At 52.3% G+C, this 27,461-nt stretch overlaps 2 long non-coding RNA genes across 13 annotated transcripts; one reads left to right on the top strand and one right to left on the bottom strand.

Moving 5' to 3' along the window:
* Positions 1-292: 292 nt before the first annotated feature.
* Positions 293-4,137, top strand: LOC111097162. 2 transcript variants are annotated; one of them, XR_005363782.1, is made up of 3 exons: positions 293-738; positions 3,413-3,548; positions 3,947-4,137. It is a non-coding gene; the product is annotated as an uncharacterized LOC111097162 (long non-coding RNA). The 2 variants fall into 2 exon arrangements; XR_005363783.1 differs by having other exon boundaries at positions 3,441-3,548.
* Positions 3,359-27,261, bottom strand: LOC102156900. Of its 11 annotated transcripts, none has more exons than XR_005363771.1 (9): positions 26,322-26,896; positions 23,594-24,486; positions 21,967-22,723; positions 21,681-21,879; positions 20,719-21,086; positions 20,372-20,515; positions 14,814-15,026; positions 14,605-14,672; positions 6,375-6,706 (listed from the first exon to the last, which is right to left on the bottom strand). It is a non-coding gene; the product is annotated as an uncharacterized LOC102156900 (long non-coding RNA). The 11 variants fall into 11 exon arrangements; XR_005363776.1 differs by having other exon boundaries at positions 20,719-20,911; positions 21,045-21,086; positions 23,594-26,889; XR_005363773.1 differs by having other exon boundaries at positions 23,594-23,652; positions 26,322-26,888.
* Between the last annotated feature and the right edge of the window lie 200 nt (positions 27,262-27,461).

Raw genomic sequence — 27,461 nt, forward strand, 5'->3', positions numbered from 1 at the left:
CCTGTGCCGCCCCCTGCCGGCGCTTCGGTGAGCGGCTGGGCGCGCGCTCGGGGCGGGGGCCGGGGAGGGCGGGGCTCCGGAGCCCAGCGCGGCGATTGGTCGCTCGGCCTCAGGTGTCCCCGCCCCGACCAACCAGAGAGGGGGGCGGGGCCTCGCCGCAGGCTGTGGGCGGGGCGGCAGGGCCGAAGGCTCGGCCCAGGGCGGTGGGCGGAGGGCGGAGGGCGGTGGGCGGTGGGCGGTGGGGAGGGCGAGCCGCGCCCGCTCCGGCCTCGCGAGATCCCGGGCCCCAGCGCCCCCAGCGCCCCGGAGCCGCGGCTCCCCGCTCCTTCCCCACCCAGCGGCCCTCCGAGCTCTCTGGGGATAAAGGCCCAATCCTTGCCAGGCCCCAGGCCCTTCGGATCTCGGCCCTGCGGTGACGCCTGTGGCCTCGAATTTCCCGCCAGCTCCCCCGGCCTTTGGCCACCTGCTCCCTCCAGCCCCAGGCCTCTACCCTGGCCTGTGACCTCTGCTCAGCCTGCCCTTCCCGCTGCTCCTCCTCCCGCTGCTCCTGGCTTGCTCTGGCTGACCCTCCAGACCCTGCCGGCGTAGGGTTAAGTAAGGTTGCACTGGGGGCTTGCGCAGAGCCTGGGCATCTTCCTTTTGCCCAGCCCTGGCCACCTTACCCTGGGCTGCTGGCCTGCTTGTATACACCCCATGATCTTTCATCTCTATCTCCCCAAGCAGAGAGCCTGGTACACGGTAGGCACTTACTACACCCCCCCCCCCCCCCCCCCCCGTGTGGATATGAACCAAGGAACTGATGGCTAAGGAACTATGACCCCAGGGCATCATCCGAGGGCCAGACCCCATGCTGGCAGCCTGGGCCTTGGGTCTCTGATGGGCAGACCCCCCTCTAAGGGAAGGTCAGGGCTTGGGGCAGATTAGAAAGGGAAAGGAGGGCAGCCCTGGTGGCTCAGCAGTTTAGTGCTGCCTACAGCCTGGGGCGTGATCCTGGAGACGGGGATTGTGTCCCACTTTGGGCTCCCTGCATGGAGCCTACTTCTCCCTCTGCCTGTGTCTCTGCCTCTCTCTATCTCTCTCTGTGTGTCTCTCATGAATAAATAAATCTTAAAAAAAAAAAAAAAAAAGGAAAGGGAAAGGGACTTGGGGAGGCATGCACAGGTGTGTACTCAGGGTGGCCAGAAGCCTCCACTACGGTCCAGTGACAGGATGGCACCTTGAAAGTCCTTCAAAGCCTACTACTGCAACCCCTTCTCCAGCTACACTGACCCATATTGACTCCCAGACCAAGACCCCTGGGCCTTTGCACATGCTGCTCCCTCCTGGGCCTGTCTACCTAGTCCTGACCCATCACACTGTCAGGACCTGAGTCTACTTTCCAGACCAAACCTTGCTCAGCATTGGCCTCACCACTGTCCTGAGGACATGCAGATGCTGAGACCTGAATTCAAACCCAGCCCTTCTGCCTGACACATTTGTGGCTGCCCTCAGAGAACAGCTTATCAGAGGGCTTGCAGAACAGTACAGTCTACTTCGGGAGCACCCTGATCTGCTGGCATTGAGCTGGGGCTGTGGTGGACATGGAATCCCCAGGACATAGCCTGCAGGGTCAGGCACATGAAAAAGGCCTTTCAGTTTCAAACAGCTTGTGGAGGGGCAGCCCAGGTGGCTCAGCGGCTTAATGCCGCCTCCAGCCCAGGGTGTGATCCTGGAGACTCCGGATTGAGTCCCATGTCGGGCTCCCTGCATGGAGCCTGCTTCTCCCTCTGCCTGTGTCTCTGCCTCTCTCTCTCTCTCTCTCTCATGAATAAATCAATAAAATCTTAAAAAAAAAAAAAAAAAGCTTGTTGACATGAACGGCCTCTCACTTCAACATGTGAGAGTGAAAATAACCTGCTTCCTCAGAGGCCACACAGATGGCCTACCACCCACGCCCGGCATCAGGCCAGTGGGGCTTCAGGATCCACCTCCACCTCGAGCCTGAACTCAGACGGGCTCAGCTCTGAATCCTGTGTGACATCGGGCAAGTTACTTCACGCCTCTGACCCTCCATCTTTTTCCTCTCTTCTTTTTCTTTTCTTCTTTCTTTCTCTTTTTCCTTTTCTTCTCTTTTCGTTTCTTTTCTTTCTTTTTTCTTCTTTCTTTCTTTTCTTCTTTCTTTTCTTCTTTCTTTTCTTTCTTTCTTTCTTTCTTTCTTTCTTTCTTTCTTTCTTTCTTTCTTTCTTTTTTTCTATTTTATATATTCATGAGAGACACACAGAGAGAGGCAGAGACACAGTAGAGGGAGAAGCAGGCTCCACGCAAGGAGCCCAACATGGGACTTGATTCCAGGACCCCAGGATCACGCCCTGAGCCAAAGGCAGGTGCTAAACTGCTGAGCCACCTAGGGATCCCCCTTAGCTTTTATCTCCAATAAAATTAGTAACAGGCACATGCTTTTAAGGGACGGATGGAACTACAAGGCTTATAATGACAAGTAGCAGTCCCCTGCCCCCAGCTCTGCACAGCCCGGGTCCTCCCTCAGAAGCAGCCATTTGTGCTCTTCTAGATGTTTTTTTCTGGCTCTCATCTATACACGTGTGACAGGCTTATGCTGACAGCTGCTGATTTGCTGCCTTTAGATACGATCCAATGACTGCAGCTGAAAGATGAGGATTTAGCTCTGTTAATCTGCTGTCTCTTTAGATTTGCTAATTCTGGACATTTCATATAAATGGAATCCCATAATATGTGGCCTTTCGTGGCTGGCTTCTTTCACTGAGCACCACATTTTCACGGTTCATCCATATTGTGTGAATTGGTACTTCATTCCTTTTTATGGCCAAATAATATTCCATTGTTGTTATGCATTGTTTTAATCTGCCTTTTTTTAAAAAAAGTAACTTTTAGGGCACCTGGGTGGCCTTTTGAGTGTCTGACTCTTGGTTTTAGCTCATTGGCCCAGGGCCTGATCCTGGAGACCTGGGATCGAGTCCCACGTCGGGCTTTTTTTTTTTTTTTTAATTTTTATTTATTTATGATAGTCACACAGAGAGAGAGAGGCAGAGACATAGGCAGAGGGAGAAGCAGGCTCCATGCAGGGAGCCCAACGTGGGATTCGATCCCGTGTCTCCAGGATCGTGCCCTGGGCCAAAGGCAGGCGCTAAACCACTGCGCCACCCAGGGATCCCCCACGTCGGGCTTCTTGCATGGAGCCTGCTTCTCCCTTTGCCTGTGTCTCTGCCTCTTTCTCTCTCATGAATAAGTAAAATCTTAAAAAAAATAAAAATAGTAACTTTTTTTTAAAGAAGCGTATTAGGAAGGCCACACATCACTGCAAGCAGTCCTTTCTGAAATGTGAGACCTGTAGGGAGTGCTGTTCCTTGCAAGGCATGACTTTATTATTCATTTATTCATTTACCCACTTATCTAGTCACTCATTCATAAATTTATTCAACAAGCATCAACCAAGTACCAGTGTGGAGTGGGCCCTGGAGATCTAGAGATAGAGCAGCCCCAGCAGAGCTTCGCCTGGCTCAGCCCAGCATGCAAACCTGAACTCAGTGCAGGTAAGAGGGAAGAGGACCACGTGCTGGGAGTGGGGAGCAGATGGAAGGCTTCCCAGGAGATGCTGGCATGGAGGGTGGCAGATGGAGCAGGGATGTGAACGCCCTGCAGAAAGAAGAGCATATACAAAGGCCCAGGGGCACAGAAATTGCCCAGTCCCTCCCTCTTAAAGAGACCCATACATCAACTGTTCCTTCCCTCTCAGCCCCTCACCCCACCCACTTCTCTCCTAGCTCCTCTTACACAACCATGCTGCCCGGGGTCGGGTTTCTCAACCAGGGTCCACGAGAACCCTGGGAGGGGAAGGAGCCCAGGGATGGGAGCCTGGGGTTTCTGAAACTGGGCAGAAAACATTTACATCCTCCTCTTCACCCACGTCTAATATTTGCCATCCCGTTAGGAATGGGGGCCGCAAAACCTCAGTGGTGTGAGCTGCACCAGTGACCTTGTCGCCAACAGTAACCCAGATAGTTTCCAATCACATCGCGACAGAAGCAGAGATCCCTACGTATCATTTACACTCACTGCTACTTCAAAATGATGAGTGGTAGACTTGCAGCCTGGGGCTCACTAATGTGGTAATAAATACACTACCACACTGCACATTTATCTAGACCTTTTATGAATTGCTTTTCTATGTCATGGTTTTCCTCCATTTATTTATTTAAAAATACTGTCTTGGGGCAGCACCGGCTGGCTCAGGAACAAGGGCATGCAACTCTTGACCTCGGGGTCGTGAGTTTGAGCCCCACGTTTGGGGTAGAGAGGACTAAAATTAATTAATTAATGCACTTAAAAACTGAATAAAAATAAAAATATTGTTCTGAGGAGCCCATACTCTTCTCCAGGTGGCCTCAGGGGCCCATGGCATGCAAAGGTCAAAGGTGCCTTGTCTAGAGAGAGGACAAGTCACGGGGGTGGGGTGTGAACCAGCAGGCGGGGAGCAGGGGCACGCTGCTGGGGACAGGACCATCGAAGGACTGGCCGCCCAGCCCACGGAGCATAGACCTGGACAGGCATGGCACGCTGGCCATAGCATACCTGGTGTTCTGAGCACATCCTCGGGGTTACTCTTACACCTCTTGGGGATACAGGTGAGGAGGCCAATTGGGAAAGGGGGCAGAGGTCCCCAGATGTCCCACGGAGTGCCCAGCACAGCCCCAGCCCCTCTCCCCCGTCTGCCCAAAGCTGCAGAGCTCTGGGTTCTGCACCAGGTAGAGTTCCAGGGGGCTCAGCTCCCTAAACAGAGGGTTCTTCACTCCCACAGGAGTGTGACTGAATCCCAGCGCTGTTACAGATGTGGAAACTGAGGCCCAGAGAGGCCGAGTGACTAGTGTGAAGTCACACAGCCAGTTGATGTCAAGGCCACAAGAGCTCAGGCCTTCGGACTCCCCAGTGGAGTCTGTCCCCAGCACAGGCTGTGAAGGCAGAGGGTAGAACAGACCTGGGGTGATACCAGGTTAGGGGACAGAATGAACATTTCTGTGTTCTCAACGTAAGATGTATGTAGTAAGAGAAGTGAAAATTTAGGGCCTCCAGCAGGGACATACAGCTCTACCCATTATATATATATTTTTTTAAGATTTTATTTATCATGACAGACACAGAGAGACGCTCAGCAGTTGAGCGTCTGCCTTCAGCTCAGGGCATGATCCCGGGGTCCTGGGATCGAGTCCCACATCGGGCTCCCTGCATGGAGCCTGCTTCTCCCTCTGCCTGTGTCTCTGCCACTCTCTGTCTCTGTGTGTCTCTATGAATAAATAAAAATCTTAAAAAAAAAAAAAAGTCCTGACCCAGCCATTCCTGTGACCTTTGGCTTGCGTGCTCATGCCTTGCTTTGCTCATCTGTAAAACAAGCTAGTACCTACCTACTCAGATATGCTATTACAAGCATTTTTTAGCCAGAAAGAAATGTGCTAATACATGAACTGTGAGATTCTAGGTGATTTAATTTTGTGGGGTTTTATGCTGACCTATAGAGTCCAAGCTATTTTATTTCCCACTCACTGGACAACTCCAGAGTGGCTGGAACCCATCGACTGTAGGCACCTAGCACAGTGCCTAGTGCCCAGGACGTATCTGCTGACTAAGTGAACGATCAGAACACTCACTGGAGTACAGAATACTCGGATGCAGTGATTTTGGTAACAGGCAGACACAGAGCCACAGGAGAAAGGGGATCCGAGCTAAAGGGAAGGCAGACTCGCTGGAAGAGGTGGCATGCATCAGGTACATGAAGGGCCTGGTGGGAGAGCCTGTGTAGCGATCTGTACGGAGGAAGCCCTGGTGTGCCACAGGCTCTGAAGGGCGCAGCTGAAGCAGGGTGGGAGTGGGGTGGGGTGTGCAGGTGGTGCGGCCACTGACCAGGGCCCAGAGTGTTCTGCTGCAGACCTGGACTCGGGGGCCAGTGGGCTCTCTGGAGCAGGAGAGAGCTCAGACACAGACGGGCTTCAGGAAGACTCCCTAGGGAGGCCTGGGCGTGACCCTGACCATCGCACACGGTCTGGTGGGAGTCCATGTGGTCTGATAGGTTGGGAAGTAAGGGCTGTGATGTCTGGAAGAGAAAGCTGACCAGGAGCTGACCTTCCCACAGAGCAGACAGCAGGCCCAGACGGTCCCACCTGGGGTTCTCACAGGCATTTTTTTTTTTTTTAAGATTTTATTGATTTATTCATGAGAGACACGAGAGAGAGGCAGAGACACAGGCAGAGGGAGAAGCAGGCTCCCTGCGGGGAACCCGATGTGGGACTCAATCTCATGACCCCGGGATCACAACCTGAGCCAAAGGCAGATGCTCAACCACTGAGCCACCCAGACGTCCCCTCATATGTGTTTCAAGATTTATTTGTTTGAGGGAGAGTGAGTGAGAGGGAATGGGGTGAGAGGGGCAGAGAGAGAGGGAGAACCTCAAGCAGCCTCCCCACTGATTTTTTTATTTTCCCCCAAATGTGCATCATAAGTTTATTCCCAATGCAGGACAGATTCCTTCCATCTCCAAAATGAATCACCTGCTGCCCTGAAGAGATCTAGGAGGCTCTCCACCACACCCAGGGAAGGAGTGAGAAAGGCAGGTGCCGAGGACAAGGCAGCTTTGCAGTTCCCCAGCCACTGAGCGTGGAGCCCAATGCAGAGCTGGACCTCACAACCGTGGGATCATGACCTGAAATGAAATCAAGAGTTCGAAACTCGGTCAACCTAGCCACCGAGCCGCCCCTTCACAGCCTTTAGGGAACAAAGGGCTCGGGCCTTAGGTTAACTCAGAACACAAAGAGGGAACTGCCCAGTTAGTCTGTGAGGCAATCATAACCTTGACATCAAAATCTGATAGAGGAAACGTGAGAAAGAGAAGCACAGGGCACTATCGTTGGTGAGCACAGATGCAACAGTCCTACATGAGTAACAAACTGGACCTGGCAATACCTAAAAAGGATAATACAGTGCCGTCACGTTGGGTTTCTCCCAGGAGTGCAAGGCTGCTTGGGTAAACGGAAAAGGCAGCATCACAGACTACTTGAGAGAAAAAAGGAGAAGTCCTAGCATCCTCTCTACAGTTGCAGATAAAACTGGAGACCCATTCATGAGAAGAGCCCTTAGCAAACTAGGAGCAGAAGGGACTTCCTCGCCCTGGTAAAGGGCAGCTACAAACCCCAACACATCACAGGCAATGCTGGGGCGCTGAAGGCTCTCCTGTGAGCACGGACACAGGACAAAGAGGCCCATTGTCACCACGTCCAGCGTGGGTCAAATGGTACTGGAGGTCCTGGTCAAGGCTCTAAGGCAAAGGAAAAAAGAAGGTATAAAGATTCGAAAGGAAGAAACAAAACTGGCATTATTTTCAGATGACAGGAAAAGTCAATGAATTAACGAAGAAGCTATCAGAACACAACAGTTTAGCAAGGTTGCTGGGCATAAAAATCAGTATGCAAAAAAAAAAATCCCTCCATCTAAAATATTCTAGCTACAACAATTAGAAAATGAAGAACAAGCCATTTACAAGGACATCAAACATAGGCACCTTCTTAAAAAAGATTTTATTTTTTTTAGAGCTTGCATCAATGGGGGGAGGGGCAGAAGGAAAGGCAGAAGCTGGCGCCCTGCTGAGCCCGGGAGCTCCATCCCAGGACCTTGAGATCATGACCTGAGCCCAAATCAAGAGTCAGACACTCAACTGACTGAGCCACTTAGGCACCCCTCAAACACACGCATCTTTCTTTTTTTTTTTTTTTTCCAAACATACACATGTTAATGAAGTCCAAGATCTCTTTGGAGAAATGAAAATGAAAACTCCATTGTGGGGGCGCCTCGATGGCTCATTGGGAAGACCATGTGACTCTTTTTTTTATTTTATTTTTAAGATTTTATTTATTTATTCATGAGAGACACAGAGAGAGAGACAGAGACAGAGACACAGGCAGAGGGAGAAGCAGGCTCCATGCAGGGAGCCTGACATGGGACTTGATCCTGGGTCTCCAGGATCACACCCTGGGCTGAAGGCGGCACTAAACCACTGAGCCACCTGGGCTGCCCCGACCATGTGACTCTTAATCTTGGGATCTTGAGTTCAGGCCCCATATTGGGCCTAGAGCTTAATTAAAACAAAACAAAACAGGCAGCCCAGGTGGCACAGCGGTTTATCACCTTCAGCCTGGGGTGTGATCCTGGAGACTTGGGATCGAGTCCCACATCGGGCTCCTGCAAGGAGCCTGCTTCTCCCTCTGACTGTCTCTGTCTCTCTGTGTGTCTCTCATGAATAAATAAATAAAATCTTAAAAAAAAAAAACTCCATTATGAACTAGAGGCCTCAGTAAGTGGCAAAATAGACCATGACCACAGATTAGAAGACTTAACTTTATGAAAAGTTGGCTCTCCCCATGTGATTCATAAGTTCAATGCAATCCTAGTTAAAACCCTAAAGAGCTCATCACAAAATTCTGTGGTGGGCTGACCAGCAGGGAGAAGGGAGGGCTGAGGCCAGGACAGGGGCCCTTTCTAAGGTGAAGCGGTGTTTAGAAGGAGCGACTCCATTTAACAGTGAAGCTGTTTCACTGCTGCTGGCCTCACATAAGTTGATGCACCCTCTTTGGGGGAAAATTTTGACAACTAATACATCAAGATTTCTGAAAATGGTCCTATGCTTTGACCTTGTAATTGTTCTCCTGAAAATAATCCCAATGATAAAAAAAAAAAAAACATAATTTACTCCTTGCCGACTCTATTTGCAAAACTGAAAACCAGGAGAGTAAAACTTCAGCATCCGGCAGTGGGGTTTGAAGTCTGGCTCTGCCACTTACTAGCTGCTTGACATCAGGCAAGGCCACTCTTCTCTGCTTTTTGGGGTTTAAGATTTATTCATTTGAGTGAGAGCATGAGCATGGGGAGGGCTCAAGGGAGGGGCAAGGAGCCAGGCCTCAGGACCTGGGGTCATGACTAGAGCTGAAGGCAGACGCTTCACCAACTGAGCCCCCCACGCATCTCTCTTCTCTGGGTTTTAGTTTCTTCCTGCGTGAAATGGTGGGAATGGTACCCAGGCCCTCAGGATGACTGAGGCACCTGGCACCCAGCCGAGGCCCCTGGAGGCCTTCCTGGAGTAAGAATGAAAGTTGAATCCAGAGACCTGGGGAACGACGCTCCTGAGGTTGATGCAGCCAGCAGGGCTCTGGCCGCCTGCCCAGGTGCACTGGAGACAATGTCCCACGGCTCCAAACCCTCACCGTTCTGCTTGTCTCAGTGTTTCACCCAGCTGCCTGTCTGCTGCACCCAGCGTGGTTATACCAGCCACTTGAGCTTGCTAAGCACCCACCTGCGAGCCCCATCCCGAACGGGCTCCAGCTAGGTCCAGCTGTCACTACCCAGCAGAGCCCCGTGCCAGGTGCCAGGGCGCACCACAGCAGGCAACAGCAGCACCTGTCTGCAGCACAGCACCTGCTCACACACCTGTTAGGTCTGGCCTGGACCCGGCTTCAAAGCAACTGCCTGCCCACTCACTGTCGCGCCTATCTGTTTGGATCAACCACCACTTCCTGCATTTCCTGTGCACTGGCTGGGCACGGGGAGAAAGACAGGTGACCCCTGGCCCCTGGCCATCCTCATGGGAGATAGCTTTCTCTTGGGAGATTGGTCACTAACTGGCCCCTCAGGATGACTGAGGCACCTGGCACCCAGCCAGGTTAGTGACCAATCTCCCAAGAGAAAGCTATCTCCCATGAGGACGGCCTCCATAGCCAGGTGACCCCACCCACAGAAGCAGGTTAGATGGAGCCCCTGCCCCAGTCTGGCTGCGGGGTGCTCCTTGGTCCGCAGGCTCCCCACCTTGGGCCCTGAGCTCCAGGATGCTACTGCAAATTAAGAGATGAAAGCCCACGTAAAAACTAGCAGAGGGCGCCCGGGTGGCTCAGCGGTTTAGCGCCACCTTCAGCCCAGGGCCTGATCTTGGAGACCCAGGATCAAGTCCCATGTCGGGCTCCCTGCATGGAGCCTGCTTCTCCCTCCGCCTGTGTCTGTCTTTGCCCCCCCCCTCTCTCTCTCTGTGTGTGTGTGTCTCTCATGAATAAATAAATAAATAAAAATCTTAAAAAAAAATAGCAGAAATGGGCCACGTTGTGATGGGGATGGGGGTGGGGGTGGATACTTCTTGTAGATGCCATAAAATAAATACTTCAACCCAGAGGACACACACGGGGTTAGCAGCAGAAATAAATAGGATTCAGATCTCGGGCTGCGGGCCAATGCTCCCTGCCTCCACACAAAGCCCTGGTCAGAGCACCACCAGATGCGGGGTGCACAGTGTCCCCCGCAGCATTTCCTTCCACAACCAGAAGGAAAGGCTCCAGAGACAGGGGCCCCAGCCACGCAAGCTCTCATGCCAACACAGGTACAGGCTGCTTGGCTCGCTCTCTTCCTACGTTCTGTCCCACTTAATGTGCCTTTTTTTTTTTTTTAAAGATTTTATTTATTTTTTTGAGAGAGCACACACAAGCAGCAGGGAGGGGCAGAGGCAGGGGGAGAAGCAGACTCCCCACTGAGCAGGGAGCCTGATGCGGGCCTGGATCCCAGGACCCTGAGATCATGACCTGGGCCAGAGGCAGATGCTCAAGCCACCCAGGCGCCCTGCACCGTCTTTACCACACGCTCTGAGCTTGTCTTGAAGCTGGACACAGGAAAGACGCCCAGGTGGAAGAACTGCCTCCAGGAAGTCTCCTCATGCTGACCGCTCCACTGATCTCCCCGGTCGATCCAGGCGGCTCCCTCACCTCCCCGTGATCCCTCCAGAAATAGCCTGTACTTGTTTTACAACTTGTAAGCTGACTTAGATTCCAGAGTTCTTTCTGTGGTCTGCCTAGAAATCTGCCCTCAGGACACAGAGACACACCCATGACCCTGGTCTTCCTCCAGAGTTCCTGGATTCCAGGATGGGTTTGGGCTGTTTGTGGGATCAGAACTCTGTAAAACCAATCTGCGATTTGGTCCAAGGCCAGGGTCTCGAAAGCCTCAAGCAACCCCAGGCATCTGCAAGGATAACAGGCTGAATTCCAGGTACCAAGTGGCGGTGGTTTGGTTTGCTCTGTCCCCTCCGTGATGCCGAGGGCCATCTGCATTGGGAATCGGAAGGCAGAGGCTCCCGGAGGGGCTGTGACTCTCAGTCCAGTTCCCAAGTGACCACTACAGCCAGACACGCTGCTGTTGGGGCATGGGGGGCCGGTGGGGGGCAGCTGACCCCAGCTTTTCCTCAGCAAGCTTTAAGTGAGCTCTTTGCAGGGGCACCACTAATGCACAATGCCCGTGCTCAAGCAGCTGACAATCAAATGGGGAGAACCAACAGGCACCCCAACCTGGAAACGGGGAGGGGTGGATGGTCCTCTGGGGCTACTGTAACCATGGGGCGGGGGGGGGGGGGAGGCTCACCCACCACACTAGTTCTCATGGTCCTGGAGGCTGCATGGTGCCCTCTTTCAGCTGAAGGAGCAGAGGAGCTCTCTGGGGTCTCACTCACAAGGGCACTAACCCATTCGGGGAGGGTTCCACCCACACAACCAACTCCCCCACAAAGGCCTGGCCCCCTCATGCCCTCCAATGGGGTTAGGCTGCAACGCAGGCCTCCAGTGGGGTCCCAGACATCCAGCCCTTAGTGGGCTCTTTGCAGGGGTGATATTTCAAAGGGACAATGGCTGGCACCGGGAGATGGCTTACAGAATTGTCGCCAGGGACCCAGGAAGGCTGAGCTGCCAGAAAGGTCTCAGGTCAGAAGGTGGGGAACCAGGAGGCCACCACCAGGCCCAGAGCCAAGCATGTGCAGCACAGGAGTGGGGGGAGGGAGGTGCAGGGATCAGAAAGCAGTGCAGGCGCTACTGTAGCGACTGCCCAGGCCCCGGGGCGCAGAGGCCCTCCTGGTGATGCCCAGAAAACCTGTCCTGGGGAAGCCTCGTGTGGAGAGGGGCCTCTGCCTCCCGGTTCCGCACGCAGCCGTTCAGCCTGTAATGGGCACACGGCACCTGCCCATATACCCCAAAGCCTACCCTTAACGTCCGCCTTCCAAATTGGGCATCTGATGGAAGGAACCCGACTGTCGTCTAGAACCCCAGCTACCAGGGAGCGTGAGGGATGGTCCTGACCTGGTCTCTGCCTTCCCATAAGCGGCGCAGGACCCAGCGTGAGGCTAGGAGAGAGCAAAGCGCCTCGGAGACCTAACTCTGCTTGCGCGCCGGCTGGATAACTGGACGGGGAGGAAGGAGGTGGGTGCCCAGTTCAGGTGTGTGCCAGGGGGTGGGCTGTAAGGGTGAGCAAAAGGGCCGGGGCTCCGCTTTGCAAACACAGACCTCTGAGGCTCTGGGGCTCCTGCCCAGGCCTGCATTTCTCAGGGTGGTGGCGAGCTTTTTGGTACAGGATCATTGATCCATGGGGAGGAAAATCAATGAAAACCCGTTGACTGAAAAAAAATAACCAGCTGGAATTTTTCTAGGAGAATAAAAAGCTCCAAGCCCTAAGTCATCTACTGGCTCTATTAATAACACAGAGCGCCGGGGCTGGCAGACACAGGTGTGGAATGTACAGACACGGCCTCCGTGTGAAAGAGGGTCTGTGGGGAGCCGCAGGGGAGGCAGACCACAGGGACAGGGCAGGGCCAACAACAGAGGTGGAGAGGGACATGGGAGGCGCGGGAGGGAAGGAAGGAGCGAGAAGGGAGAGGGGGGTGCAGCAAGCGGGGAATGGCAGGCGCACAGCTGCAGAGGCAGCGACAAGCAAGGAGGGTGTTTGTTCCTCCTTCTCCAAGGAAGAACTCTGTTCAGTTCACTGTACGTGTAAGAGATAACCCTGTGCTTCTGGAAGCAGCTTCCAGCTCCCTAACTGGCAGGAGCAGCCTTGGTGCACTTCTCCCAGTGACCCAGAGGTGGGTGCCGACCTCCTTCCGGCTCCCCGCCCTCCCTTACTCCCCAACTTGCTCCAGTTCCACACAGAGGCTGGTCTTCAATTCTCTGTGCTCTCAGAGCCGTGCCAAAGGTCACCAGTACTGATGAGCATGCATCCCTGGGCCCTTCCTCCTGGCTCAGGTAGCATGGGGGTACAGGGTGGCAGAGGGAGGAGGGAGAGGAGGGAGGGGATGGCAGGGGGAGGGGAGAGAGGCCCTGTACACGCACCAGCCCAGAGCCCTGCGCCAGCACCATAAACACGCACGGGTGGGTGGGCAGGCACCAGGAACCAGGACCACAACTGCAGAGAAGGGGGTGGACTTCTGGGGGCTGCAGTGCTGGGGGGCACTGGGGGCGGCAGTGAGGGCCCGTGTGCAGAGGCAGAGCCTGGGGAGGAAGACCTGGCGGAGGCAAGAAGGCAGGCAGAGAGGAGGCACATCTGGGTGTCCGAGGAGAGCCTGCAGGGGCAGCGAGAGCCAGCTGGCAGAGGGGAGCAGAGCCCACCAAAGGCTTTTGAGGACGGGTCAGTGCCCCGCAGCTGGCTCAGGCCAGCCCTGCTGGGGGCTGCCAGGTGGCAGGAAAGGCGCTTTTTTCAGTTCAGCCTCATGCCTGGACACCTGGCCTGGGTATCTCAAGTAGTTGGACTACATCAGTTCAAGGGGCTTTTTAAAAAAATTGTGTTTATTTGAGAGAAAGTGAGAGAGCAGGGGGAGGGGGCAGAGGGAAAGAATCTCAAGCTGACTCCGCACTGAGCGTGGAGCCCAACGAGGGACTCAATCTCACGACCCTGAGATCATGATCTAAACCTAAACCAAGAGTCCAATGCTTAATGCACTGAGCCACCCAGGCGCCCCTGGAGAGTCTTTTATGCCTCGAGTGCTGTGCCTCCCACCAAGTGAGCGAGCTCCCACAGCACCTCTTCTACCTTAAGAGGCTTGGGTGAAGCGTGCCCTGCACTGCTCGCCCTGCCTGTCCCCGAGTCCCAGGCACCCTGCAGGGCGGTGACCACAGGGAGCCCCAGGTAGCTGGTGAACTGGCCTGTGGCTGTCCTGTCTTCCATACAGTTCACTGGGGAAACAGCCGACACAGCTTGGAAGGACAGGGAAGGAGGGTGTAGGCACAGCACTAGCCTCTCTGGGGACAGCGTCGGGGCCAGAGTCACCATTGCCCAGCAAGGGAAGGACAGAAAGGACTCCCGGAGGAAGCAGGTGGAGCACGTGAGCGCGGCTAACCCTGTGCGGCCATCAGGCTTTCAAGTGGGGGGAGAGTGTCCAGATTCTAATTTTCCCTTCTGACAGGGAAATGCTACTGTTGGCTAAGTGTTCAGAAGACCTGATAGAGCATGAGGACTGAGGTGGGGAGGTACAAATTCCACACAGATGATCTGGGTGCCCCAAGATCTTCATTTGCTACTCTTCTCTCTCACTTTGAAGTAGGCTCTGGACCCTAGGTGAGGCTCGAACTCACAACCCTCAGAGAAAGAATCGCATGCTCTGCCGACTGAGCCAGCCAGGCACCCCTGCTACTTTTCCTGACTACAAAATACCTGCTTATCTGTGCACCTGTGTGCGTGGCAGCATTATTCACAACATTGAAGCAGTCCCGAGCAGCCACTGAGACAAGAACGGACAGGCAAGATGCGATGCGTACATACCACACTAATTCAGCCTGAGAAAGGGAATTCTGATGCCTGCTCCCACATGGACGGACCCGGAGGACATTCTGTTAAGTGAGATATGAAGGTCACAAAGGGAAAGACCCTGCAGGAGGCACTCACATGTGAGGCACCTGCAATGGTCACATTCGCCAAGGCGGACGGTGAACAGTGGGAGCCAGGGCTGAGGGGATGGGATGGAGGCTTACAGTTCTGCAAGGTGACCTGTACTGGAGACGGTGGTGGCTGCATGACAGTGAAATGTGCTTGGTGCCCCCGTGCTGTGGACTTAAACACAGAAAAGGTGGTGTGTGCCTGGGGGCTCAGTCGGTTGGGCATCCAACTCTGATCTCAGCTCAGGTCTTGATCTCGGGGTCGTGAGTTCAGCCCTGAGTCGGGCTCTGTGCTAGGCGTGTCGCCTACTATAAAAAAAAAAAAAAAAAAGGCTAAGATGGTTAATTTTATGCTTTGTCTTTTAACTGCAATAAAAAATTAAAACGGGAAAAAAAAAAAACCCATATGTGAAAACCACACACAAACATAAACAAAGCAACTGCCCAGAATGCCAGTTCCCAGCGGCAAACCATTGTTCTGACATGCTTACTTCCCCAATTTTTTCTACCTTTTTCCAAAGAAAGTCGGGACTACATTACATAACTCAGTGTTCTATTACATTTCTGACTATCTTACCTGCATTTCTTTATATTATTAAAACCATTAACAAAACTGAAACCCAACACATACAAAAAAATCAATGGCTTTATAAAGTTCCACATGGATGGGCTATCAGATTGCCAAGAGAAAACACTTCAGCCATATAGAAGTTCCCCTTCTTTAAAAAAAAAAAAAAAAAAGATTTATTCATCCATTCATGAGAGACAGACACAGGCAGAGGGAGAAGCCGGCTCCATGCAGGGAGCCCAACATGGGACTCGAGACTCCAGGCCTTCCGGGACTCCAGGATCACGCCCTGAGCTGAAGGCAGGTGTTAAATCACTGAGCCACCCAGGGATCCCCGAGATTCCCCTTCTGATGCGCCATCCCCATCCATTCCATTGCACACCCTGTTCTCAGAGGGAACTGATGGTCCAACCTGCTCCTGAGTCTCATGAACAGACCTGTGCAATGGCTCGTGTGTGTGCCTGGGTGGTACCCGTGAGTTCCCAGCTCCACGGGGCTGTTACAACCAATGACCTTAATTCTGTAAGTCTCTTCCTCGCAGTCCTAAAATGGCTGCAACAGCCCTAGTCATCACGTTGTTTTGGGGCAGGAACGAGGAAGAGAGGCTATCTTTTCCGGAAGCTTTACCTTTTCATTGGGAAGCGAAGCCACTCCGATAATACACACTCTCCTTAATATTTCATTGGCCAGAACTGGGTCACATTCCCTCTGACTGCCTCTCAGAACAGTCACTGGCTAAAGGAAACAAGATGGGCCTGGATGTTTAGCCAAGCACGATTTATCTGTGAAGCAAAGGCAGTTCCTCAGCCCTTTCCTTGGGAATCAGATTTCTCCCTGCCCCATGACATGAAAATTTTGGGGCTCTATAAGGAGGGAGCACTGGGTGCTAAAGGCAGTCATCAGCCATAAACAAAGTGGACGCCACAGGGACCCCCACATCCTGCTCCACAAACATACTGTGACACACAGTAATGCATTTGGCTATTCCTCTAGGTCATTTCTAGATGTTTCTGATGTGGGACCTCAGTTTACACGAGGGCCACCTGAGAGCCAGCTGCTGGTACTGAGCTGATGGGGAGAATATGCTGCAGGACAGTCAAGACACCTCTCCATCTCCAGCCTGTGAGGATTTACACGTTTTGTTACGTAACAGGTAAGCTGCTTCATTGGGAGATGGGATTTAAAAGTCAGCGTGTGTGAAGAGTAAGCAGTGGCTAGTTCGCAACCTGGAACACCGGAAGCTCGCTGCAGGCCATGGCCACCTGCCTCGTTTGCAGCTAGAACTGGACTGCTTCCATGCTCACAATGAGGAGGCTTTGCATCTAGAATTCATTGGTTTGGGGAAAAAAGGGGAGAAGCTGTGTCGGAGGGAAATCACTACTTAATGGCTGTGAGAGATATGTGGGAGCAGGTCTATAAACACCTCTATCAGTCGGTAACACCAAGAGCTCTGCCAACCTGCTAACCGTTGGATTAACATATCAATCAATAAGGCATTTATTTCCACAGGAAATGGTCTCTTTATGTGGACTCTCTCTTTGTTGTGGTGGTTGTGACAGGACCTCACTTGTGACACCATTCTCTTTAAAAAAGCTGGATGAGGGGCGCCTGGCCAGCTCAGTTGGTGGAGCGTGCGACTCTTGATCTTAGGATCAGGAGTTCGAGCCCCACGTTGGGTGTAGGGTTTACTTAAATAAATAAAAACTTAGAAAAAAATAAAAGGGCTGGACGAAAAATGGTATCAGCTTCCTCTGAGCAGGTCAGAATAAGAGTATCTTCCCAGGGCAGCCCAGGTGGCTCAGCGGTTTAGTGCCACCTTCAGCCCAGGGCATGATCTGGAGACCCTGGATCGAGTCCCACGTCAGGCTCTCTGCATGGAGCCTGCTTCTCCCTCTGCCTGTGTCTCCGCCTCTCTCTCTCTCTCTCTGCATCTCTATGAATAAAAGAAAAAAAAATGTAAAGTTAAAAAAAAAAAAGTATCTTCCCAAAGCACCTTCTACTCAAAGAATTTCCTTTTTGAATATGCTTTTGAAAAATGTTAGAAATACACACCACTTTCTTGTAGCTCGGAGCAAAGAAGAATCTTTACTTCCTCCATATTATAAACTAATTTCCAGACTAACGATTTTTCATTGTGCTTGAAATGAATTTTCTAGAATTACGTTTAATTTCCAGACACTTATTTGCGTGCAAGTGGACATTCACATCATGCAAAAAATCTTATGGGCAAATAAGCTAAAATTCCAAGTTCCCAGAGGGTTTGATTCCTTTAAGACGCTGACAACATTTTAACCCCACAAAGAAGCATTCCTCTTCCTTCCAACACCAGTCACAGTCAACAGCCCTTCACTCAACACTTAGGATGTACCAGACCCTGGGTTGTCAGAAGCACAGGAGAGCTACAAAATTGAAGGAGAAACATCTCTGCCTTTTCTGGAAGGCCTTCGACCCAGGAACTGTCTACAGATAATTAAAAGACTGCTAACTGGATAGTCTGCAGGGAACACCCTATGCTACAGGGGTTATTTCTAACTGAATTACCTGGGCATGCCTGGAGGCCAAATGGGTGGAGACGCGTGAAGAGGCTGGTGGATCTGAGGAAGGCATTCCTTATGCAGGGAGAACTACCAAAAGCAGGGAAACTAGGGATGAAACTTGTGAAGCTGGATGTTTGGGGAGGGAAGGGTGGAGGCAGGAGGAAGCAGAGAAATAGTAACAAGGAGGAAGCATATTACCACCTCCTACAGCCAGGAGCACTGTGGGTATGATTTCTTTTTTTTATATTTTATTTATTTATTTATTTGAGAAAGTGAGCATGAGCCCAGGGGGAGGGTCAGAGGGAGGAGGAGAAACAGGCTCCCTGCTCAGCCGGAAACAGCGCTCAATCCCAGGACCTCAGGATCATGACCTGAGCCCAAGGCAGATGCTTCACCGACGGAGCCACCCAGGCGCCCCCATGCACGTGATTTCAATCTAACTTTGCAACAACGTTGAACGTTAGTGTTTCTAATTTACAGATAAACTGACCCCAGGGGTAAAAAACTCATGTAACTAAGGTCACTTAGTTAATAAATGGTGAAACAAATATTTAATCCAGGTCTGTCTCTCCTTTTTTTTTTGCTATGCCTGTCAAAACCCAGCTGGACTTCATTCTACATGCAGAAGGGTGGAGAAAGACAAGGGAGCAGCATCAGCAGGGACTCCCACTCAGATAGACCTGCCACGTGTCCTGCACTGGGCTGGCCCCAATTCCCTCCAGGAACAAGAGGCCAGGCAGACACCATCCCTGCCCTCAAACATTGAACGATTTTGTGGGAAAGCAGAACTAGTAACGGTCACTTCCACTATAATGGGAGAACAAAGGTAACTATGGAAATACCCTTCCAGCGAAAGCTTCCCAGAGTGGTCGCCTGAGCAGCTTTGGGAGACAAAATTGGAGGAGGTAGGAAAGGATGTTTTAAGCCTAGGAAAACGAATTGTCTGGAAACAAGGTATGAGCTAGCACAGTGTGCATGTCTGCAGGGGGCTCAAAGGCTGGAAGAAGAGGCCACCAGGTAGGAGCACCATGCCAAGGGGCTGGTAGTCTTAAGGCTCCCAGAGCCCCTGAGAAGTTTGAAAAGGGAAGTGACGTAGTCCCATCAGCGCGGGAGAGAAATTCAGGAGACCCCCGAGGAAGGAGGGGCTGGTGGCGGCGGGTAGAGCAGCTGGTTGGCAAATGCGTAGGTGACAGAGAGCCAGAGCCTACACAAGGATGAGAGGAGCGGGAATGCAGAAAAGTTGGTTTTGAAAAATATTTAGGAGGGGATGAGGGGGAGAGAGGAGTCTAAGACGGATTCCCAAATTTGGTCTTGAGCAATGGGTGTTAAGGAGAGGAAACTGCTGGAGGAACCGGGCTGGCGCAGATGGAGACACAGGTAGGCTGGCAGGGTGGCTAGGGTGCCATGGGCCATGGAGCAGGGCTGTCTGGAACAGGGCGATGTGCAACAGAGCTCTGGGGTGAACCCAGAATAGGCACAGAAGTGAAGAACTGTCAGCACGCAGGGGGCTGTTGGAGCCACATGTGGGGACCCAATGACCTGGGGGGCCATGCGGAACAAGGAGGGTGGCAAAAGGAAAAGAAGTCACACTCGAGAAGATGGAGCCCAAGCAGAGAGCCGAGGACAGCCTAGGTGGGAAGTCCGGGGACAGAGCAGCAGCTGGCGTCAGGTCAGGTGCAAGAGAAGGCAAGGAGGCGAGATCAGAAAGCCTTCATCTGTTTGGTGGCTGACAGAATGACTGGCAGGCTGCTGGAGACACGGGGCCTGGGGCCACACACACCAAATAAAGGCTGGAAAGACAGGCTCAGGATGCCTGGATGGGAAAAAGAGACAGGTAATGGCTAGAGGGAGACATGGGGTCAAGCAACAGCCTTGTTTTTTATTTTTTTATTTTTTTAAAAGATTTTTATTTATTTATTCATGAGAAATACAGAGAGAGAGAGAGAGAGAGGGGCAGAGACACAGGCAAAGGGAGAAGCAGGCTCCATGCAGGGAGCCCAATGTGGGACTCATGTGGGACTCCATCCCAGTCTCCAGGGTCACGCCCTGGGCTGAAGGCAGGGCTAAACGGCTGAGCCACCCGGGCTACCCGAGCCTTATTTTTTAAAGACTAGGAGAGACACAATCCAATGAAAGAGCCAGGGAAAGATGGCCTGTCAGGGAGCGAAGACAAGCCAAGGTAGAAGGGCCCAGAGGACAGAGAGCAGGGAGCAGAACACAGGTGGGGGACACGGGTTCAGTCAGCAGCCCTGCAGGGTCAGAGAACAGAGGGAGCCTGCTGCTTATTCTGCAGGGGAGACAGCTACAAAGGGACAGCTGGTGTCTGGACAAATGAATCCAGATCCCTCCAATATTCTTCAAGTAGGAGGCTGGACGGGGAGGGGGAGAGAGGGCCACAAACACATTTCTTAAGGACTTGGAGGAAAGTAGAAAATTTGCTGAACAAAACGATGGAGAGGTGGCATTAGGACAAACAAGGAGAATCGTCAAGTGACATTAAACACATAGCTGATGCTAGAGACCAGAAGTTATGGCAAAAGTCTACCTACGTGAGTAGTTTTTCCTCCAGAAAGTCCCAGGGTTCCAGAAGGAGAGAGACAAAAGTGGGTTGAATCCGAGGATGATGTTTGGTCAGACAGAAGCAGAATGCGATGCTGAGGATGCTGATGATTAACCACGGATTGATTTCCAATCTAGGAAAGAAAGGAGGGATCAGAAAACTGAAGGTCTGAGGCCCAAGCCAAGGGTCAACGGGAGAGAAGGTAGGAGTCAGAGAGGACAAGGAATCGGGTTTTGAGGCTCCAGATGGAGTGCTGCTCTTTGGAACAAGGACCGGGATACAGCAGCTGAAGGGGGGAAACAAGGTGATGGAAGTTGCAGAGGACAAAATACAGACCTGAGTGCTGGTGACTCAAGTCGGCTAAGGGCTGGTGTGGCCCAGGTTCGAGAGGAAGAGTGTAGATGAAGCGCCAGCTCTTCAACGAACACGGGAGCAGGCAAGATGGTGGAGAGTGGCATCTAGAATGGCAACAGCCTCACACCACCTCAGGGCGAACACCACCTTTGGAAGGCTCAGGTTGAAAACATCACTAGGAAAAGATACAGGCCACCCATGACTGCATTCTTGCCATTTGAGCAGAAACGGCGCAAGGACGCTCCCAATCCATTCCTCGGGGAGTAATAGGATGGCACGGTTTAGATAGGATAGTCCTTCCTGCCTACCTCCATCATCCTTTAAATGCCAAGTTCAAAATTGCATGTGACCTAAGGGAGGAAAGAATCATGCACCAGAGTGTGCCAAGGAAGTCACATGGCAACTCTGCAACAGAACCTGGTTCACTAGAATATGGGGCAGAGACCAACAGCCTTCCTCTTCCCTGACTCTCACCTCAGGCTGCTGTTTCCATGGCAGCTGAACCCCACGACAACGCCCCCGCCAAGTCTCCTTAGGTTTAGCCACCCACCCCGCCACCAGCCAAAGCACCTGTGCCACAAGAAAAGTTGAGCAGTGGGGATCCCTGGGTGGCTCAGGGGTTTAGCGCCTGCCTTTGGCCCAGGGCGCGATCCTGGAGTCCCGGGATCAAGTCCCACATCCCGGCATGGAGCCTACTTCTCCTTCCTCCTGTGTCTCTGCCTCTCTCTCTCTCTCTCTCTCTCATAAATAAATAAATATTAAAAAAAAAAAAAGAAAAGTGAGCAGTAAGACACCAGCAGCTGGATCACAGTATAGACCCTTCCAAAGGGAGCTCCAATGTGGAGAAACTGAGTTCTGATCAACATGGAAAACATAAAAGCAAGCTATTTATTCTACTTTTAACAGACAGTAATCCACCTAGCTTATAGAGATTTAATACTTACCATTGATAGGGAAAATCTCTCTCTCAAAGAAAAAAAAAAAAGGCTGGCTGATATGTGAATTTTCATCTGCTTTAAGAAACCACAGGAGTGCTGGGTCCCCTCTATAAGCATTTCTATAAGCATTAGCCATCAAGCCAGCAGTGCCTGATGCAGAGCACGAGCCCGGAAACTGAGATGTGAGCGGCAGGAGCTGGCTCACCTAGGAAAGAGAAGGGTAGAAAAAAAAATATAACTGGTTCTGAAGAGCACAAGCACCCCACACGCCCAAACTGGGCATTTTACTTACCATGACTGTGCACTCCCCTATAACATCCGAAGGCTGGCATCATTAGGCCTCTTTTACAGCTCAGGAAATGGAGGGTTTAGAGGTTGCGAGCCTTTGCTGACGTTACATGGATGATAAACAGCACAACAGGGACCCAAACCCAAGCTTTGGTGACTCCAATCTGCCTTTCCCACTGACCAGTGTTATAGCTCCTTTAACTTGCAAGGCCTGGAACTCCAAAATGATTTCCGCTATCAATCCCCAAGTTCAAGTGTGAATTCTGAGCGGGGAATGGCTCATAAAAGACAACAAAACAAAGTAGGACATGATGTTAGGAACCAAGTATGGGGCAAGAAAACCGTAGCCAACGCCAGAAGCACTTTCAGCGGGTGAATCCGTGAATTTGAGGAGTTTCCAAGACAAAAAACAAGGGTTATGGGATTGCCACGTTATTTACACATTCATCACCTGATTTACTCTATCTACTCCTTTTCCAAATAGAAATTAGCATAAAAGAAAAAAAAGGCCAGTACGCAGCCAAGTGCTGGGTCAGGCTCTTTCTGGCTCCCTCAACCTGTGAGTCCTGGCCGGGCTGCCCTTTACCCAGGAAGGCTTTTACCTGACAGCGTCCCCGGCCTCTCCTCTTCTTCCTAGGACTTTACACAACCAGATTCATGGCAAGTACCTGTGATCCACCTGTTCATGACCCATCCTTTCCAGACTGCAGGCTCGATGAAGACAAGTGTGTCATCTGGTTCACGGCTATGTCCCCGGGGCACTGGGCAAGAGGAATAATCAGCTAGACCTGCCTAACTCCCCAGGTCACCCCTCTTTCCGGAGAAAACGGGGAGGCTGCTATGCCCCTGACTCTCAGCAAGGCCAAGCTAACTCCCTAGTCCTTGTAAGCTGTTCTGTCCCCACCGCACTAAGAAGTAGAGAACAGCGAGGCTAATTTAGGACTGCAGACTTCAACTTAGAGTCATGGGTGGTAACCAGACGACAGACTGAAATAACCTACTTGACCTCAGAAAAAGAATTTACTTAAGATCTTACAAAAGTAAAGGACATAAGATGTTACATAAATAGCAGCTTAAGAGCCACGTAGTTAGGATATCTTACAGCCACTTAATCTCCGAATCTAATATATGCATCGAATCTAACATATGCATCGATGGAAAGGGAGCATCCTTCTGACAGCCCAGATTTCACAGACCCCACAACCAGGAACCACTTCAAGTACACACCTATGTTTCATTAGACCTGTATTTTTTTTTTTTTTTTTTTTTTAATTTGAGAGAGAGAGAAGGAGCACAAGTAGAGGGGGCAGGGAGAAGGAGAAGCAGGCTCCCTGCTGAGCAGGAAGCCGGCGACTTGGGGCTTGATCCAACACCTCAGGATCTTGACCTGAGCCTAAGACAGATTGCTTAACGGAGTCACCCAAGGTGCCCTTCATTTGACCTGTATTGATACCAACTGGGTAGAACTAAGTTAGATGCCCGAGCATGAAATTCCAACCTGATTTTCCCAAATATTTTATTTGAAACTCAGCATGGACCTAAACTAGAATGGCGTTCAACCTCCTCCCACCCCCACCCCCACCTTGCCGCCCCTCCCCACAGAGCTAACACAATGCAGATGCCGGCTCTACCTGCAGCCCTGGCAACGTGACCTTGTGACCTTGAGCAGGTCCTCTCTCAGCTGCTTTCCCTGCAGGCAAAATGCAAAAATACCCACAGCTCTAACAATCTTTGTCCTGTGCCTAACTGCCCACCAAGGCAACCTCCCAAGGACGACACATTAAACTAACCAAAGGCAATTTCATGAAGAAGCTACATTAGTCTGTGGTAAGAGAATTTTTTTTGGAAGATTTTATTCGTTTGACAGAGAGAACACACACAGGGGGAGTGTGGCTGGGAGAGGGAGAGGGAGAGGGAGAAGCAGACTCCACACTGAGCAGGGAGCCGGACCCCCCATGACCTCAGCCAAAGGCAGACACACAACCAATTGAGCCACCCCAGCATCCCTGTGGTAAGGGAAATTACTTGGCGTCCTGAGTTCACTACCTGAACCATTCCTAACCTGTCAGAGATACACATAAGGCGGAATTAGATTTAACAGCCAGCCTCCTTATGATCCACAAAGAAGACTGTTTGAAAATGGTAAATACCAGCATCTTTTAACTCGCACCCTTTATTCTTCCTCTCAGTCCTGAACTTTGCCCTCTCCACGTGTCCTGAAACTACATCCTCTTAAAACTCAGTTTGAGTATTTAATGGAGTTTCTGGAAAGAAACCACTGGGGAAATGAGGGAGGCAGGAGACTTCAAGAGTTGTAGCTAACAGTCCGCATCTTTGTCCCGCTCAGGTGGCCAAAGGGCACAATCCCTGTAGGATATTTGTCATCAGGGGCAGCCCAGGTGGCTTAGCGGTTTAGCACAGCCTCCAGCCCAGGGCCTGAGTCTGGAGACTGGGGATCGGGTCCCGCGCCGGGCTCCCTGCATGGGGCCTGCTTCTCTCTCTCTCATGAATAAATGGATAAAATCTTAAAAAAAAAAAAAAAAAAAAAAAGGATATTTGTCATCACATCTCCTCAGCCATTAGTAAGCTCTGACTTCTCTAGCCCCAATAAAACTTCTGCATGACTTTTAGGCTTCATCCAATATTTGAGTTTTTTTTCTGCAGTTGACGACATTCTGTGGAGGACTGGAAGCCTCATGCAAAGTCAGAGCTTTTGAGATGTTTGAGTCAAGCATTATCACGCACAACTACTCTCATGGTGCTTTGAACTTCACTTTTTGATGAACCAAAAAGCAATCAATCATTCCATGTACAAGGCACTCAGTTGTAGACTGACATTAATCACCTGTCCGGTTGTCAAAGCAAAAAGAGACTCTAGACATTCAGAAGGAACTCATTGGCTCAATTCATTCTGGCCAAACAGAAGAGTAAAGACAGTTAAATTATCCCTAAAGTCCCATGGCTCTGAAATGGCAATTTAATCTGTCCTTTTAAATTGATTGTCACTTTTAGTAGCAAGTGCAAGCAGGCTAGAGCCAATGTAACACACTATCTTTGTGCATCTAGTCACAAGAGCCCTCAGAGCTAAAGGCAAAAGCATCTCCCACCACAGAAAACTCAAGGCCTATGTTAACAGGTCACCTGTTCTGGGGCAAATTTTGTTTTTTGGGTTTTTTTTGTTTGTTTTTGTTTTTTCTGGAGAGAGGGAGAATGCAAGTGTGTGTGTGGGGGGGGGGGGGGAAGCAGAGCAAGAGAGACAATCTCAAGCAAGCTCTGCACTCAAGGAGCCTGACATTGGGCTCGATCTCACAACCTGAGTTTACCACCTGAGCTTGAAATCAAGAGTGAGACACTTAACCCACTGAGCCACCCAGACGCCCCTGCTCTGGGGGAACTGTAAAAACTATTTGTGGAGGGGTGTCAGGGTGGCTCAATTGGTTTAGTCACTGACTCTTGGTTTTGGCTCAGGTCCTGATCTCAGGGTGGAGATAGAGCCCCGCATCGTGCTCTTCACATCGGGAGTGGAGCTTGCTGGAGATGCTCTCTCTGCCCTTCCCTCTAAAATAAATCTTTAAAACCTATTTGTAGAGCAGGTGCTGGCAAACCACTTAGGAACACCTTAACAGGGCAGCCCAGGTGGCTCAGCGGTTTGGTGCCGCCTTCAGCCCAGGGCATGATCCTGGGGTCCCGGGATCAAGTCCCACGTCCGGCTCCCTACAGGGGGCCTGCTTCTCCCTCTGCCTCTCTCTTTCTGTGTCTCTCGTGAATAAATAAATAAAATCTTTAAATGAAAAAAAAAATAAAAGGAACACCTTAATGCGGTGTCACACCTGCCATCCTTCTCAAGTCTTAAACCCCTTCGAGCTTTCTCCACTTGATGGTGAACGTCTATAGATCTACCACTTGGAAGCTAGGCTACTTAAGCAGGTACTCCCCCCATTTCTCTCCTACCTATGGGGACGTATCAACTACTTAGTCGGGTTTCCCCATCAATTACTGGAGAGTGGGGAAAGGGAAATTAAGCCACACACAAAAATTCTCCCACAATTGGTTTTCGCTTGTGAAATATTTACGCACAATTTATAAGCTATGAAGCCAGAAATGACTTCTTTCAACAGATCCGACTTTGCCAAACTGTGTGGGTGCAGCACTCCAAGGGGAATTACTCAGGTTTTGAAACTCAGAGAGAAAACGATCTAATTTTTCACTCCTTACACTAAAATTCTCAAAAGTCAAGTTCAAATGACGGCATTTAGAAATAAGTAAAAACTAAGTTGACCAAGTCGCTTTTTAATCAGCATGCACCCACTTTCCTCTAACATGTAACCGAAGACACCTGCTGTTTTTCACAGGCCGGACCTAAGATCGATGGATCGCGGGCCAGAATCCTCCCGGGGCGTGGACTGCAGGACGGCGGTTGCAAGAGTTCAAGGAACTCGCACGGGCCTTAAACTGGCCAAACGAGCACGACGGTGAGGACACCTTCCCAGATTCACGGTTTTCCGAGGTTTTCTTGAAGACCGGGGAGTCTTTATGGCTTTAAAGCAACCCGTCGGGTGGGCCAAAGCACGAGTCAGGGCGAAGCCGCTTCGCCGCAAGGCAGCTAGATTCGGACCGGGGAGGCCTCGGTCGCCGCTGGGGCGCGCGCGGGAGAACCCGGGCTCCGCGGCAGGTGGAGCGGCCGGCGCCGGGCAACGCGGCGCCCCCGGGGTGAGGCCGGCGCGGGCCGGGGGGGCTCGAGGAGGAGCGTCCGCGAAGGGAGAAATAGGTGAGGACGGTGGTCAAGGGCAACACTGATTGGCTGCAGAGGGAAGAAAGGGACGCTCCCGAGGAAATTCTAGGAAGCCGCAAGGAGCCGAGCCACGCGACGAGCGGCCGGGGCCCGGTGCTCCCGGGCTCCGCGGGCCGCAGCAGCAGGAGGGCAGCCCCGGCGCGGGGCGGGAAGGGAAGGGAAGGGAGGGCGTCGGCCGAGGCCCGGGACCTGCGGCTCCGCGGCGCGCCCGCCTTTGTCCGCCCGCCCCGCGCGCTCGCCGCCGCCGCCGCCGCCCGGAGCCCGGAGCCCGGAGCCCCGCGCCATGAGCAAACGCCGCCCGACGCGAAGCAGGAGGCACAGGCGTGTCCCGTCAAAGCAGACTTTATTGGGCGCCGGGGCCGCCCCGCGTGCCGCCCGCTCCCCCGCGCGGCGCCCGGGCCGCCCTCCAGCCCTCCCGCCCGCCCGCCGACCCCCGCGCGCAGCCGGCCCCGCCCTCCCCCGCGGCGCCGGGGGCCGCGCACCGCTCACCGGCTCCCGAAGCGGCGGCTGCAGCGGCGACGCCCTGTCCCGAGGGCGGCCCGGGCCGCGGGGCTCGCGGGGCTCGCGGCTGGGCCGCCGCGGAGGGCGGGAGGCGCGCGACTCGCGGCGGCGGCGGCGGCGGCGGCGGCGAGGGCGGCGGCGGCGAGAGCGAGGGCGAGGGCGGCGGCGTGCTGACGTCACGCGCCACGGCCGGCCGGCGCGCGCGG

This window comes from Canis lupus, chromosome 8 (assembly GCF_011100685.1).
Source record: "Canis lupus familiaris isolate Mischka breed German Shepherd chromosome 8, alternate assembly UU_Cfam_GSD_1.0, whole genome shotgun sequence".
Classification (NCBI taxonomy): Eukaryota; Metazoa; Chordata; class Mammalia; order Carnivora; family Canidae; genus Canis; species Canis lupus.